The sequence below is a fragment of the Giraffa tippelskirchi genome, chromosome 12 (genome assembly GCF_054371585.1).
Source record: "Giraffa tippelskirchi isolate mGirTip1 chromosome 12, T2T-mGirTip1v1.2.pri, whole genome shotgun sequence".
NCBI lineage: Eukaryota > Metazoa > Chordata > Mammalia > Artiodactyla > Giraffidae > Giraffa > Giraffa tippelskirchi.
The window spans coordinates 70,457,124-70,472,636 of record NC_137286.1 but is presented as its reverse complement, the minus strand read 5'-3'; the positions used below and the strand labels follow the sequence as shown (position 1 = coordinate 70,472,636).

At 54.8% G+C, this 15,513-nt stretch overlaps 1 long non-coding RNA gene across 1 annotated transcript in view; it reads right to left on the bottom strand.

The window, feature by feature from the left end:
• LOC145529707 (uncharacterized) overlaps window positions 1–15,513 on the bottom strand; it is a 1,704,434-nt gene that overhangs the window by 1,673,987 nt on the left and 14,934 nt on the right. Inside the window, exons 3-4 of the long non-coding RNA XR_014071296.1 lie at window positions 14,955–15,065; window positions 7,316–7,427 (exon numbers count right to left, since the gene is read on the bottom strand). This is a non-coding gene — a long non-coding RNA (uncharacterized LOC145529707). The remainder of the gene's footprint in view (window positions 1–7,315; window positions 7,428–14,954; window positions 15,066–15,513) is intronic.

Below are 15,513 nucleotides of genomic sequence, written 5' to 3'. Positions count from 1 at the left end.
CACCGATTGGCCAGGGCCAGGTCATGTGACCATGCTCCCCAGGAAACTCAAATTTTACCAAGATTCCCTAACAAACCAATGAACAAAATTATCCAGTAAAGGCAAACCGTACTTTTTAATGAGGCCAATGTCACAGAAAAAATAAAAAATGCTTCACAATGAACTGCTCAAGGAAGCTACTAAATAAATTTTCAGAAAATTTAAGTCGTTTTTTTGTTTAATAGGGTGACGGAGAGCTATACCTTACCCATCTATGTCAATTTAGGTTTAAACTAGATTTCCCTTGGCTATTATATAAGACAAAAAAACCCACATCACCCCCTTTCACTCCCCCCACCCCCCAAAAGTGTTTTAGTCTATTGAATTTTTGTGTCCTCAGTTGTGTCTGATTCACGGCAACTCACGAACTCTGCACAGCCAGGCTCTTCCGTCCATGGAATTCAGGGCAATTTTTTTCTGTCACAGTAAATGCCCACCCTGGGTGATCCAAAGGCAAGGGCTCAGAGGCTCCTGAGAGACTAACTCCTTTCAGCTGAGCACAGAGCTGGCTCCTCACTGGGAGGCCTGTGGCCTGCGGCTCCCAGAGGGGAGAGCAGCACTCTCCCCACCGTGTGGTCACTGCTGGAAGTGCAGGCTGCTCCTCACTCCCCCTTGACAGTGTCCCTGAGGGCAGAACAGTGGGAATCTACTCAAGGTGGAAATGCAAACTCCGATGCAACCAAACTTCCCACAAGGTCTCCAAAACCACTCTGGAACAGGGAATTGGAAACTGCAGGGCATGACATGAATGGAGATGGAGACTTGACACCTTACACCGAGTTCACTTCCAGTTATCCCTAGACAAAGTTTCCATGAAAACTTGTCACAAATCTAGAAGAACAATGAGCAGAAACCGGACACGTGCTTTGAGTCTTCACACACAAAACTAAAAGGCAGTCCACAAAACAACCCAGAGAATACAGTGGACTTTGCAAAATCAAAGATATCTACTGTGGGAAAGACCTCATTACAAAAGCAAAAGACAGGTCATACATCGCGAGACGAATGAGTGGAAACACAAAGCTTCTCAAGGATGTGTCTCCAAACAGACAATGAACACCAACACAACAAGCCTGTGAAAACTAGGGAAAGGTCTGAAGTGACACCAGACTGAGGAAGACACACACAGAGTATCCCGGATGATGTCCAGCACGGAGGGCCTGAAGAAACAACAGTCTAGTTGCACTCCCTCAGGCCTGTGTGACCCTGGATGAGGCCTCTGTTTCCCGGTGGCTCTGAGAGATGGACAGGGAGGAGGGGAAGAGAAATCACTTGCATTTCTAATACTCACAGCAAAGTCTTCCAATGAGAAGGGAATTATCACCCCCACTGACAATGCCATGCACTGAAGTGATACCCACGAGTCCATCTAACCCAGAAGGGAAGGAAGGACCTGTTCTCACAAAACGGCGAGAGATGGAAGAAGGAAGATCAAGCCCACACCAATCACTGGAAAGAGAAGCTGTGCTCAGGGCTTGAAAGAATTCCTATTGGGAAAATGATGTCACAGCCCCACAAGGCAATCCACAGCTTGGATGCTATTCCTCCCAAAATGCCAATGCATTTTCGCACCGAACAAAGAATTGCAAAAGGGGTTACGGAAACAGAAAAGAGCCTAAATTGTCAATACAATCCGACGAAAAAGCCCCGATACGGACATCCAAGGTTGTGTGAAAGGAAATTAGACGACCAAACTAGGATCCTCAGGAGAGTATCGGAGAAGGTGATGGCGACCCACTCCAGTACTCTTGCCTGGAAAATGCCCTGGACGGAGGAGCCTGGTAGGCTGCAGGCCATGGGGTCGCGCAGAGTCAGACACGACTGAAGTGACTTAGCCACAGCGGCAGCAGCAGGACAGTATGCTATTGGGAATACAACAACACACACAGATCCAGATCGATGGAATAAAGTTGAGGGTCCAGAAACAAACCCCGACATCCATGGTCAACTCATCTCTGACACAGAAGGGGAGAATATCCAAATGCGAACAAGAAAGCCTCTTCAATAAATGTCCATGGGAAAACCAGACAGCTACATCTGAAGAACGCTATTGGTTTTGATCTCACACCACCTCAATATCGGGGAAAAACCTCACCCTAAAGACTGATGTCATGAGATAGCTAGAAAGAAGCGTAGGTCAAAGGCTCCTTAACATCAGAGTCTCCTTGCCATTTGCTGGGCAGAGGTAGAAATGGGTCTCTTCAAGTAAGGGAAAGAGGGAAACGAAGTACACCAATGGGTTTCCATCCAATGGAACCTCTTCACAACAGAGAAGCTAAGCATTCACAAATGCAAAAGATAGGAAACGGAACATGAGAGACTCCTTGCAAGTGGTGTATCTGAGAAGGGGTTCATATGGAAAGAGACGAAGAATGCACAGCACTCAGATTCCAAGAAACACCACCACCACCCTTGACCCTTCCCCCATGACCAACTCCGACCTAAAGCCTTTCTCTCCCTCTAACCCATCCCTAAAACATAACCCTCATCTAATCATATACGTGTGCATTCCTAGCATCCATCCATCCACACACGAGAGAGAAAGAGGAAGACACAGTCTGAATCGAGAAAGGAAAAGAGAGGGACACAGCCAGAGAGAGACACGGAACCAAAGAGAGGAAAGGAGTCGACGGTCCAGACTTTTCATCAATCTGTCTCGAAGGTAGAAGCAATGACAGCGCCCATCCACCCCAGAAGGGGGAAAAGGACGGAAGGTTTGGAGAGGAAAAGACAAGAACGCAGGGAGCCATTAGAAGCTCAGCCACCCGCAGAAGCCGAGCTGGGACACTTGAACAGAATCTCAATGGAAACAGAGGACCAGAAAGTTGGCTACTCTTTTCTATAAGAGAGGGAGACCTTTGAGTCTTCCTTTCGGGCCTCCAACTTGGATGCGGGGTCTCAAAACAGTCAGGAGGGGCAGTGCCTTTTCCTGGGTACCACGGCGCATCCAGGCCTCGTTCTGCCCCATTCTGTGCTGTGTCAGCCCTGGATGGAGTCTTTCTTTCTGAAGTCTCAGCGCACAAGCTCCACGTGATATCGGCCCCAGGTGGAAAGGCATGGAGCTGCTCGTAGGCTGACAGACCTAGGAAACAGATGGGAGAATGACCCCCACTCTGCAGATGGAGAGACTGGGGAAACCCTGAGGGGCATATGCTTGTCCAGGGCCACACCACTTATGAGAAGAAGAAGCCTGGTCTGAGAGCAGCGGGGCCCTCGGAGCTCAGGCCCTGGCTGCACCCAGGCCTCCCCAGGGCTGTGGGCTGGGCTGTGTGGCTGTCACTGTGCCTGCACATGGCCTAAGGGGGGTGGTCGAGCAGTCAGAAACCCAGAGATTCCCTTGGGAAGTTTTGGGGAAGGGACCTCAGCACGAACCCCAGGAAATGATGTCACCTGCCGGCAACAGAACCCAACAGAACCCGCAACCCGGGTATCCAGGCCTCCAGAGCGGAGAGGAGCCTCCAGCCAGATCACTTGCTGCCAGGATGTTCTGCTGTTTGCCCCTGCCCAGAGGCCGGGGCCTCAGGAGAGCTCACAGGCAGTGTGCGTGGGCACCCTGTCGACGTTGGCTCAGGGCACCCCCGAGAGGCCTCTGGCCCTCTGCCCGGAGAAACAGAAAGGTAACACGGGGAGCCCCAGGCCGGGCCAGGCCACCTCTCCCATGCCACCCGGAAACACCGGGTCCTTTGCCTGTGTGTGTGGATGCGGGTTTCTCGGGGTGTGTCTCCCTCAAGGAAGCCCAGGCGGATGTGGGGTCAGAAGCCTGCGGACAAGTTGTGTCCACACCCCAGGGGAGAGCAGGCTGGCTGGGATGGGGAGAGTGCGGGCAGCGCCGGCCGCCCAGGCTGACCTCACACCCTCAGGTGGGTCTCTTTCCTCCCGGGTGGGGATCTGAGCAGACACACGTCTCTGACCCTTCTGGGAAGAGAAGTTCGAGCAGGCAGAAGCAGCGGCTCCACTGGCCAGGCCCAGCTCGGAAAACTCCCAGCACGGCTGGCTGACGGTCACTGTCGTTGCAGAGCTTCCCACGTGATGAGGCCGAGGACGGGGACACCCCGTCCACCTCCCGGAGGGAGGGGTCGGAGCACCACCCCCCCGCCCGTGAGGCCCAGTGCAGGCTCCAGGTGAGCGTGCCCACGGAGGCATCAGCCCCACCGGGGCCGAAGCGGAGGCGGGGAAGGCCTGCTGCCGAGACACCGCCCAGGATACACCCGGCGGCCCAGTCTGAGGCTGCCACGGAGCTCAGCACACCCGGCTCCGACCCAGAGTCCCGAGAGCCCCGGCCTCTGAGGCAGCAGGAGGACCTGGAGCCCAGCACGCCAGAGCACAGAGGTGAGGACGCTGGGGCTGGTGCACGGGAGTGTGTGGGGAGGGGGTGCTGAGCTACACAGGGACGAGTCCCCGAAAGATGCTGCTGGGCCTGCAGCAAGCGCTGGCCTCACACCCCCACCCCCATCTTGCACACTTCAGTCCCAAAAGACATCCGACCCTGGGTATTCTTTGGGAATCTCTTGGAAGCTTTCTGTCCCGGGATACGCACATGCCAAGGCTGGCCTGTGGGCAAACTTTGCTTCTCCCCCAGCTCTAGCACTGGCCTCCAACTGGAACCAGGCTCCACTTCCCAGACCTGTGCCTACAGAGGTGGTGGCTCCAGGTGCAGGACCCAGGGATCCACCGAGGGCAGATGGAGAACCGAGACTTGCCCTCGCAGAGACACCAGGCCAGCTGGGTACTGGCCAGCACACCGGGCAGATCGCATCTCCGTGCCTGCAGGACCCCCAGCCCCAGGCACTGATGTCCCACCCCCTCAGCCAGAACCTCCACCTCCACGTGCACCTGTACCTGCTCGGGCTTTGGCAGGAGAACCCGAGGCAGAGGAGGAGTCACCGCCTCGGCAGGGAGAGCCTGCCCTGGCTCCCGCGCAACACCCAGACGCCGACGATGACTCACCCGCCCCTGCAGGAAGAACGAGCCCCCGCTCTGGACAGAGACCCAGAGCCCTTGCCGGAAACACCACGTCCAGGGGAGCGGTCGGCTCTGCAGCCTCCATCCCTGTCTGCTCACTGTGGACGCCGGCAACACGGTCTGCCCCCAAGGGACATGGAGTTCCTTTCCCCTGAACTGCTTTGCATTTGGTTTGTTTCCACCTTTCTGGTGATGTTTTATTTTTTGTATGGTTTCGTGTATTTTTGTTGGTTAAGTTGGGATTAGTAAACTTTTTCATCATTGTTGCAATTTGGGAACACTGTTGTGTAACTCTGGTGATACTGTGTTACCATCACCACTTTGTAGTTTCAGACCCGTTCGATCTTTATGCCCCCACCCCCCAACAAAGCCTGGATTCAAGGCAAGCACGCCCTGTTCATCCCTCCCCCCGATCCTGACCACAATTTCATCTTTTCTTTCTGCATTCCTTCCTATATTCTTGGTGTCCCCAATCAATGACTCTCAGTGAAATGACTGAAGGAGTTTTTTTTCGGACTCTCCACCTACTGTAAGACTCCATTGGAGAGTTCTCATTTTTATGTCATTTGAACTAGCCTTTGATAGCTGAAAGGACGGTGTACGTCCTTTCAAGATATCATGTGCCAAACGAAGCCCTTTTGGCAAATGCCATCATTATCTCCAGGCAGGCATTGCTGTTTGAAGGGTGACATCTCAGCCAGAAGGCAGAGGCTGAGCTCCTCTTGTTGCACCAGCTCCCAAAAGAAGCCAAGAAAGGGAGCTGGAACAACAAACCACCCCAACGCCCAGGAAAGCGTTCTTCACGACAGAAGGCTAGCAAATGACCCAACAACCTTGTGGCCCAGAACCCCTCTAGAAAAATCACTGTTCCATACAAAAGAGAAACACATGGGAAGTTCCAAGGAGAGGCAATGCCCATGGCCGGTGTACTTTAGAGACGGCCTGACCGCTCCGGGGAAGACACGCACCGACGGAACCCCTTGGGAAACAGCAGTGAGAGTCCTCACCGTCGTAAGGGTTTCCTCTGGGGACAACCTGCCCTGGGCACCACATGAGGGAGCAGACCGGCTTCTCTTCCTCTGCCCCCACACCATTCACTCATGAAGGCAGCTCAGGTGTTCTCATGCCCTGCCTGCCTGCCTGCCTGCCTGCCTGGCTCATCCGTGAGCTGTGACCACCTCCAGGGCAGGACTCCACCTTCTCCTCTCTGTGTACCGTGAATCTGCACACAGGGGGCTTTCAGAATCTTAGGAGACTTGAGCCATTCCCACTCGAGCCAGAACCCTCCCCAGGAAGGAAAACAGCTGTGGAGTCATTTTGGCCCCAGCACTGGTTCCCAAACCCTGGCGGCTCCTACAGCCTCTACGGTGTGAAGAGGGAGGTCCCTTTTGACAGCGCTTTCCGGCTGTCAGATCGAAGCTGTTGTTTCACTGTCAGCTGTGTCTCTGCCGTTGCAGCCAGGTGGGCCACGCTGCTCCAAAGGAGCTCACAAGCTGAGTTGCAAGGGAGGTATTGAGAGGACAGGGATGGCTACAACGTGCTGCAAACTGAGTGAGGGTCCCCACAATCCTCAGCAAAGGTCTGTGGTGTGCAAGTGGGGAGTAGAGGGCCCCCAAGTTCCAAAGGAAGGGAGGTACTCGGGAGCTAAAGCCCTTGGCTGCTGCGGTAGCAGCTGCAGATGGCAGCTCGTCCACAGTGCACTTCGAATGAGGTCATATGAGCGGGACTCTGGAAATGGCTCCGAAATCCAGAGAAAGGGGTCAGGGTATGTGGGAATCCGGCGGGGGTGGGGGGTGGATGAAGGAAGGTGTCCTTCCTCTCTCCAGTGCAATTTGGTTTGGTGAGTCTCACAGCTACCAGATGGCACTTCCCAAGTCAGGCCCCCGCAGGAATCAGGGTGGGCCGCGTGCCTCGGCCCCTGCCACAGGGACAAGCCACACCAGTGGCCTCCCTGAGCTCAAATGGCCGGATCTGGGGGTTCCGTCTGGGTGCACACCTCCTTGCTGTGGCCAAGTTCCCCCCTTCTCTGAGCACCAGCTTCATCCTCTCGAATGAGGACATCGATTGCTACCTTGGCACGTTACTCTCTTCATCCTGTGAAGACTCATTAGGCTTATCCTACAGTTACTAGCTGGCCCGAAGAGATATCTCCTGAATCCAGATTAAGCTGGAGTCTCCCAGGCTCATCTGGCATGTCTTCCCTGAAGTCTGCCAAAACCCACACCCTTGCATTTCCAGGGACTCCCCTTAGCCGGCTGGGCAGAAAACCCAGCATGGTTCAAACAAGCTGACAGACAAGCGGGAGAGGACTCACGGGCAGACGGCCTCCCTCAGGTCTCGGGTGGAGCTCTGGGACCACAGCAGCAACGGGCCATCCCAGCCCCTGGGCTCAGCAGCGCCCTCATTCTCAGGCCGGCGGCTCTGCCCTGAGGGGAGCAGGAAGGTCACCAACTGCTGCAGGCGGACCTCAAGCCCCTCCCACTGCTGGAGCCTGACCTCCCCCGGCCCCACCCCTTCCCCTACCCCAGCAGGACGAGAGCTCGTCTTCCCCTGGCTTCCAACGTGAGGCCCGGCCCTGGGCCCCGATTGGGCACTGCCCCAGTCCGGAGCCAATCACAGTGGCCAGGGAGGTGGAACGCACCGATTGGCCAGGGCCAGGTCATGTGACCATGCTCCCCAGGAAACTCAAATTTTACCAAGATTCCCTAACAAACCAATGAACAAAATTATCCAGTAAAGGCAAACCGTACTTTTTAATGAGGCCAATGTCACAGAAAAAATAAAAAATGCTTCACAATGAACTGCTCAAGGAAGCTACTAAATAAATTTTCAGAAAATTTAAGTCGTTTTTTTGTTTAATAGGGTGACGGAGAGCTATACCTTACCCATCTATGTCAATTTAGGTTTAAACTAGATTTCCCTTGGCTATTATATAAGACAAAAAAACCCACATCACCCCCTTTCACTCCCCCCACCCCCCAAAAGTGTTTTAGTCTATTGAATTTTTGTGTCCTCAGTTGTGTCTGATTCACGGCAACTCACGAACTCTGCACAGCCAGGCTCTTCCGTCCATGGAATTCAGGGCAATTTTTTTCTGTCACAGTAAATGCCCACCCTGGGTGATCCAAAGGCAAGGGCTCAGAGGCTCCTGAGAGACTAACTCCTTTCAGCTGAGCACAGAGCTGGCTCCTCACTGGGAGGCCTGTGGCCTGCGGCTCCCAGAGGGGAGAGCAGCACTCTCCCCACCGTGTGGTCACTGCTGGAAGTGCAGGCTGCTCCTCACTCCCCCTTGACAGTGTCCCTGAGGGCAGAACAGTGGGAATCTACTCAAGGTGGAAATGCAAACTCCGATGCAACCAAACTTCCCACAAGGTCTCCAAAACCACTCTGGAACAGGGAATTGGAAACTGCAGGGCATGACATGAATGGAGATGGAGACTTGACACCTTACACCGAGTTCACTTCCAGTTATCCCTAGACAAAGTTTCCATGAAAACTTGTCACAAATCTAGAAGAACAATGAGCAGAAACCGGACACGTGCTTTGAGTCTTCACACACAAAACTAAAAGGCAGTCCACAAAACAACCCAGAGAATACAGTGGACTTTGCAAAATCAAAGATATCTACTGTGGGAAAGACCTCATTACAAAAGCAAAAGACAGGTCATACATCGCGAGACGAATGAGTGGAAACACAAAGCTTCTCAAGGATGTGTCTCCAAACAGACAATGAACACCAACACAACAAGCCTGTGAAAACTAGGGAAAGGTCTGAAGTGACACCAGACTGAGGAAGACACACACAGAGTATCCCGGATGATGTCCAGCACGGAGGGCCTGAAGAAACAACAGTCTAGTTGCACTCCCTCAGGCCTGTGTGACCCTGGATGAGGCCTCTGTTTCCCGGTGGCTCTGAGAGATGGACAGGGAGGAGGGGAAGAGAAATCACTTGCATTTCTAATACTCACAGCAAAGTCTTCCAATGAGAAGGGAATTATCACCCCCACTGACAATGCCATGCACTGAAGTGATACCCACGAGTCCATCTAACCCAGAAGGGAAGGAAGGACCTGTTCTCACAAAACGGCGAGAGATGGAAGAAGGAAGATCAAGCCCACACCAATCACTGGAAAGAGAAGCTGTGCTCAGGGCTTGAAAGAATTCCTATTGGGAAAATGATGTCACAGCCCCACAAGGCAATCCACAGCTTGGATGCTATTCCTCCCAAAATGCCAATGCATTTTCGCACCGAACAAAGAATTGCAAAAGGGGTTACGGAAACAGAAAAGAGCCTAAATTGTCAATACAATCCGACGAAAAAGCCCCGATACGGACATCCAAGGTTGTGTGAAAGGAAATTAGACGACCAAACTAGGATCCTCAGGAGAGTATCGGAGAAGGTGATGGCGACCCACTCCAGTACTCTTGCCTGGAAAATGCCCTGGACGGAGGAGCCTGGTAGGCTGCAGGCCATGGGGTCGCGCAGAGTCAGACACGACTGAAGTGACTTAGCCACAGCGGCAGCAGCAGGACAGTATGCTATTGGGAATACAACAACACACACAGATCCAGATCGATGGAATAAAGTTGAGGGTCCAGAAACAAACCCCGGCATCCATGGTCAACTCATCTCTGACACAGAAGGGGAGAATATCCAAATGCGAACAAGAAAGCCTCTTCAATAAATGTCCATGGGAAAACCAGACAGCTACATCTGAAGAACGCTATTGGTTTTGATCTCACACCACCTCAATATCGGGGAAAAACCTCACCCTAAAGACTGATGTCATGAGATAGCTAGAAAGAAGCGTAGGTCAAAGGCTCCTTAACATCAGAGTCTCCTTGCCATTTGCTGGGCAGAGGTAGAAATGGGTCTCTTCAAGTAAGGGAAAGAGGGAAACGAAGTACACCAATGGGTTTCCATCCAATGGAACCTCTTCACAACAGAGAAGCTAAGCATTCACAAATGCAAAAGATAGGAAACGGAACATGAGAGACTCCTTGCAAGTGGTGTATCTGAGAAGGGGTTCATATGGAAAGAGACGAAGAATGCACAGCACTCAGATTCCAAGAAACACCACCACCACCCTTGACCCTTCCCCCATGACCAACTCCGACCTAAAGCCTTTCTCTCCCTCTAACCCATCCCTAAAACATAACCCTCATCTAATCATATACGTGTGCATTCCTAGCATCCATCCATCCACACACGAGAGAGAAAGAGGAAGACACAGTCTGAATCGAGAAAGGAAAAGAGAGGGACACAGCCAGAGAGAGACACGGAACCAAAGAGAGGAAAGGAGTCGACGGTCCAGACTTTTCATCAATCTGTCTCGAAGGTAGAAGCAATGACAGCGCCCATCCACCCCAGAAGGGGGAAAAGGACGGAAGGTTTGGAGAGGAAAAGACAAGAACGCAGGGAGCCATTAGAAGCTCAGCCACCCGCAGAAGCCGAGCTGGGACACTTGAACAGAATCTCAATGGAAACAGAGGACCAGAAAGTTGGCTACTCTTTTCTATAAGAGAGGGAGACCTTTGAGTCTTCCTTTCGGGCCTCCAACTTGGATGCGGGGTCTCAAAACAGTCAGGAGGGGCAGTGCCTTTTCCTGGGTACCACGGCGCATCCAGGCCTCGTTCTGCCCCATTCTGTGCTGTGTCAGCCCTGGATGGAGTCTTTCTTTCTGAAGTCTCAGCGCACAAGCTCCACGTGATATCGGCCCCAGGTGGAAAGGCATGGAGCTGCTCGTAGGCTGACAGACCTAGGAAACAGATGGGAGAATGACCCCCACTCTGCAGATGGAGAGACTGGGGAAACCCTGAGGGGCATATGCTTGTCCAGGGCCACACCACTTATGAGAAGAAGAAGCCTGGTCTGAGAGCAGCGGGGCCCTCGGAGCTCAGGCCCTGGCTGCACCCAGGCCTCCCCAGGGCTGTGGGCTGGGCTGTGTGGCTGTCACTGTGCCTGCACATGGCCTAAGGGGGGTGGTCGAGCAGTCAGAAACCCAGAGATTCCCTTGGGAAGTTTTGGGGAAGGGACCTCAGCACGAACCCCAGGAAATGATGTCACCTGCCGGCAACAGAACCCAACAGAACCCGCAACCCGGGTATCCAGGCCTCCAGAGCGGAGAGGAGCCTCCAGCCAGATCACTTGCTGCCAGGATGTTCTGCTGTTTGCCCCTGCCCAGAGGCCGGGGCCTCAGGAGAGCTCACAGGCAGTGTGCGTGGGCACCCTGTCGACGTTGGCTCAGGGCACCCCCGAGAGGCCTCTGGCCCTCTGCCCGGAGAAACAGAAAGGTAACACGGGGAGCCCCAGGCCGGGCCAGGCCACCTCTCCCATGCCACCCGGAAACACCGGGTCCTTTGCCTGTGTGTGTGGATGCGGGTTTCTCGGGGTGTGTCTCCCTCAAGGAAGCCCAGGCGGATGTGGGGTCAGAAGCCTGCGGACAAGTTGTGTCCACACCCCAGGGGAGAGCAGGCTGGCTGGGATGGGGAGAGTGCGGGCAGCGCCGGCCGCCCAGGCTGACCTCACACCCTCAGGTGGGTCTCTTTCCTCCCGGGTGGGGATCTGAGCAGACACACGTCTCTGACCCTTCTGGGAAGAGAAGTTCGAGCAGGCAGAAGCAGCGGCTCCACTGGCCAGGCCCAGCTCGGAAAACTCCCAGCACGGCTGGCTGACGGTCACTGTCGTTGCAGAGCTTCCCACGTGATGAGGCCGAGGACGGGGACACCCCGTCCACCTCCCGGAGGGAGGGGTCGGAGCACCACCCCCCCGCCCGTGAGGCCCAGTGCAGGCTCCAGGTGAGCGTGCCCACGGAGGCATCAGCCCCACCGGGGCCGAAGCGGAGGCGGGGAAGGCCTGCTGCCGAGACACCGCCCAGGATACACCCGGCGGCCCAGTCTGAGGCTGCCACGGAGCTCAGCACACCCGGCTCCGACCCAGAGTCCCGAGAGCCCCGGCCTCTGAGGCAGCAGGAGGACCTGGAGCCCAGCACGCCAGAGCACAGAGGTGAGGACGCTGGGGCTGGTGCACGGGAGTGTGTGGGGAGGGGGTGCTGAGCTACACAGGGACGAGTCCCCGAAAGATGCTGCTGGGCCTGCAGCAAGCGCTGGCCTCACACCCCCACCCCCATCTTGCACACTTCAGTCCCAAAAGACATCCGACCCTGGGTATTCTTTGGGAATCTCTTGGAAGCTTTCTGTCCCGGGATACGCACATGCCAAGGCTGGCCTGTGGGCAAACTTTGCTTCTCCCCCAGCTCTTGCACTGGCCTCCAACTGGAACCAGGCTCCACTTCCCAGACCTGTGCCTACAGAGGTGGTGGCTCCAGGTGCAGGACCCAGGGATCCACCGAGGGCAGATGGAGAACCGAGACTTGCCCTCGCAGAGACACCAGGCCAGCTGGGTACTGGCCAGCACACCGGGCAGATCGCATCTCCGTGCCTGCAGGACCCCCAGCCCCAGGCACTGATGTCCCACCCCCTCAGCCAGAACCTCCACCTCCACGTGCACCTGTACCTGCTCGGGCTTTGGCAGGAGAACCCGAGGCAGAGGAGGAGTCACCGCCTCGGCAGGGAGAGCCTGCCCTGGCTCCCGCGCAACACCCAGACGCCGACGATGACTCACCCGCCCCTGCAGGAAGAACGAGCCCCCGCTCTGGACAGAGACCCAGAGCCCTTGCCGGAAACACCACGTCCAGGGGAGCGGTCGGCTCTGCAGCCTCCATCCCTGTCTGCTCACTGTGGACGCCGGCAACACGGTCTGCCCCCAAGGGACATGGAGTTCCTTTCCCCTGAACTGCTTTGCATTTGGTTTGTTTCCACCTTTCTGGTGATGTTTTATTTTTTGTATGGTTTCGTGTATTTTTGTTGGTTAAGTTGGGATTAGTAAACTTTTTCATCATTGTTGCAATTTGGGAACACTGTTGTGTAACTCTGGTGATACTGTGTTACCATCACCACTTTGTAGTTTCAGACCCGTTCGATCTTTATGCCCCCACCCCCCAACAAAGCCTGGATTCAAGGCAAGCACGCCCTGTTCATCCCTCCCCCCGATCCTGACCACAATTTCATCTTTTCTTTCTGCATTCCTTCCTATATTCTTGGTGTCCCCAATCAATGACTCTCAGTGAAATGACTGAAGGAGTTTTTTTTCGGACTCTCCACCTACTGTAAGACTCCATTGGAGAGTTCTCATTTTTATGTCATTTGAACTAGCCTTTGATAGCTGAAAGGACGGTGTACGTCCTTTCAAGATATCATGTGCCAAACGAAGCCCTTTTGGCAAATGCCATCATTATCTCCAGGCAGGCATTGCTGTTTGAAGGGTGACATCTCAGCCAGAAGGCAGAGGCTGAGCTCCTCTTGTTGCACCAGCTCCCAAAAGAAGCCAAGAAAGGGAGCTGGAACAACAAACCACCCCAACGCCCAGGAAAGCGTTCTTCACGACAGAAGGCTAGCAAATGACCCAACAACCTTGTGGCCCAGAACCCCTCTAGAAAAATCACTGTTCCATACAAAAGAGAAACACATGGGAAGTTCCAAGGAGAGGCAATGCCCATGGCCGGTGTACTTTAGAGACGGCCTGACCGCTCCGGGGAAGACACGCACCGACGGAACCCCTTGGGAAACAGCAGTGAGAGTCCTCACCGTCGTAAGGGTTTCCTCTGGGGACAACCTGCCCTGGGCACCACATGAGGGAGCAGACCGGCTTCTCTTCCTCTGCCCCCACACCATTCACTCATGAAGGCAGCTCAGGTGTTCTCATGCCCTGCCTGCCTGCCTGCCTGCCTGCCTGGCTCATCCGTGAGCTGTGACCACCTCCAGGGCAGGACTCCACCTTCTCCTCTCTGTGTACCGTGAATCTGCACACAGGGGGCTTTCAGAATCTTAGGAGACTTGAGCCATTCCCACTCGAGCCAGAACCCTCCCCAGGAAGGAAAACAGCTGTGGAGTCATTTTGGCCCCAGCACTGGTTCCCAAACCCTGGCGGCTCCTACAGCCTCTACGGTGTGAAGAGGGAGGTCCCTTTTGACAGCGCTTTCCGGCTGTCAGATCGAAGCTGTTGTTTCACTGTCAGCTGTGTCTCTGCCGTTGCAGCCAGGTGGGCCACGCTGCTCCAAAGGAGCTCACAAGCTGAGTTGCAAGGGAGGTATTGAGAGGACAGGGATGGCTACAACGTGCTGCAAACTGAGTGAGGGTCCCCACAATCCTCAGCAAAGGTCTGTGGTGTGCAAGTGGGGAGTAGAGGGCCCCCAAGTTCCAAAGGAAGGGAGGTACTCGGGAGCTAAAGCCCTTGGCTGCTGCGGTAGCAGCTGCAGATGGCAGCTCGTCCACAGTGCACTTCGAATGAGGTCATATGAGCGGGACTCTGGAAATGGCTCCGAAATCCAGAGAAAGGGGTCAGGGTATGTGGGAATCCGGCGGGGGTGGGGGGTGGATGAAGGAAGGTGTCCTTCCTCTCTCCAGTGCAATTTGGTTTGGTGAGTCTCACAGCTACCAGATGGCACTTCCCAAGTCAGGCCCCCGCAGGAATCAGGGTGGGCCGCGTGCCTCGGCCCCTGCCACAGGGACAAGCCACACCAGTGGCCTCCCTGAGCTCAAATGGCCGGATCTGGGGGTTCCGTCTGGGTGCACACCTCCTTGCTGTGGCCAAGTTCCCCCCTTCTCTGAGCACCAGCTTCATCCTCTCGAATGAGGACATCGATTGCTACCTTGGCACGTTACTCTCTTCATCCTGTGAAGACTCATTAGGCTTATCCTACAGTTACTAGCTGGCCCGAAGAGATATCTCCTGAATCCAGATTAAGCTGGAGTCTCCCAGGCTCATCTGGCATGTCTTCCCTGAAGTCTGCCAAAACCCACACCCTTGCATTTCCAGGGACTCCCCTTAGCCGGCTGGGCAGAAAACCCAGCATGGTTCAAACAAGCTGACAGACAAGCGGGAGAGGACTCACGGGCAGACGGCCTCCCTCAGGTCTCGGGTGGAGCTCTGGGACCACAGCAGCAACGGGCCATCCCAGCCCTGGGCTCAGCAGCGCCCTCATTCTCAGGCCGGCGGCTCTGCCCTGAGGGGAGCAGGAAGGTCACCAACTGCCGCAGGCGGACCTCAAGCCCCTCCCACTGCTGGAGCCTGACCTCCCCGGCCCCACCCCTTCCCCTACCCGAGCAGGACGAGAGCTCGTCTTCCCCTGGCTTCCAACGTGAGGCCCGGCCCTGGGCCCCGATTGGGCACTGCCCCAGTCCGGAGCCAATCACAGTGGCCAGGGAGGTGGAACGCACCGATTGGCCAGGGCCAGGTCATGTGACCATGCTCCCCAGGAAACTCAAATTTTACCAAGATTCCCTAACAAACCAATGAACAAAATTATCCAGTAAAGGCAAACCGTACTTTTTAATGAGGCCAATGTCACAGAAAAAAAAAAAAATAAGCTTCACAATGAACTGCTCAAGGAAGCTACTAAATAAACTTTCAGAAAATTTAAGTCGTTTTTTTGTTTAATAGGGTGACGGAGA